The sequence below is a fragment of the Neophocaena asiaeorientalis genome, unplaced genomic scaffold (genome assembly GCF_003031525.2).
Source record: "Neophocaena asiaeorientalis asiaeorientalis breed wild unplaced genomic scaffold, Neophocaena_asiaeorientalis_V1.1 scaffold447, whole genome shotgun sequence".
Taxonomy (NCBI): domain Eukaryota; kingdom Metazoa; phylum Chordata; class Mammalia; order Artiodactyla; family Phocoenidae; genus Neophocaena; species Neophocaena asiaeorientalis.
In genome coordinates, this window is record NW_020174372.1 from 662,202 (window position 1) to 662,502 (window position 301).

A 301-nucleotide genomic window follows, 5' to 3' on the forward strand; every position below is an offset into this window, starting at 1 on the left:
TTAAATGCTGGAGAGGGTGTGGTGAGAAAGGAAACCTCCTACACTGTTGGTGAGAATGTAAGTTGGTGCAGCCACTATGGAGAACAGTATGGAGGTTCCTTAAAAAACTAAGAATAGAGTTACCATATGATCCTGCAATCCCACTCCTGGGTGTATAGCTGGAGAAAGCTCTAATTCCAAGAAGTACATGCACCTCAATGTTCATAGCAGCACTATTTACAATAGCCAAGACATGGAAGAAACCTAAATGTCCATCAGCAAACGAATGGATAAAGAAGATGTAATATATATATATATATAT